The sequence below is a fragment of the Pterocles gutturalis genome, unplaced genomic scaffold (genome assembly GCF_000699245.1).
Source record: "Pterocles gutturalis isolate BGI_N339 unplaced genomic scaffold, ASM69924v1 scaffold27827, whole genome shotgun sequence".
NCBI lineage: Eukaryota > Metazoa > Chordata > Aves > Pterocliformes > Pteroclidae > Pterocles > Pterocles gutturalis.
In genome coordinates, this window is record NW_010113808.1 from 37,202 (window position 1) to 37,891 (window position 690).

Genomic DNA, 690 nt, shown 5'->3' on the forward strand with positions numbered 1-690 from the left:
TCGTCAATGCGGGGTCGGGTGGGATGCTACGGGAGAACCGGTCCGGCAGAAAAACAAATGTAAATAGACCGTTCCCTTCCAGCGTGCCCCTCCCCGAGGACGGTCCCGTTCGTTCCCTCGTTGCTCTAGGGTTAATTTTACCTAATTTATTGGATGGGTGCTATCTCGTTGACTCACACCGAGGAGTTTCTCTCAGCTACAGGAGAGCCGTGTTGCGGGCCAACGCCGAGCAGCTCTTTGGTGAATCCCTGACGAGCCCCCGTGGCCGGCTCACCCGGGGCTCCTCTCTCCGCCGTTATCCCCCCGTTCTTTAGGATGTTCATGGTGCTTCTTAGACTCCCAGTGATTGTAAGACATCATCCCCCCGCCCCGTACCGCGATGATAGCTGCATACAGCTGCTGTACCGAAGAGAAGTGTCATGTTTGCTGTTCTAATAAAGGACTTTTACGAAGGGCAGAGCTTCCCGGAGCATCTCTGCGCCGCCACAGCCCCTGGCTTCGCTTCCCATCTTGTCCCCTCCCCATTGCGTGACAATTTCCCGTTCCCAACACGGGTGCTGAGCTGGCACGGTGGGGAGGGGGCAGCTCCAACCTGGGGCCCATCAGCAGGGGAATTTGGGGGGCCAAGGGATGGTCCTGGGTGTCGAGGAGCTGGGATGTAAGGAAGGAGGGTCGGCATCTCTCTGGGGG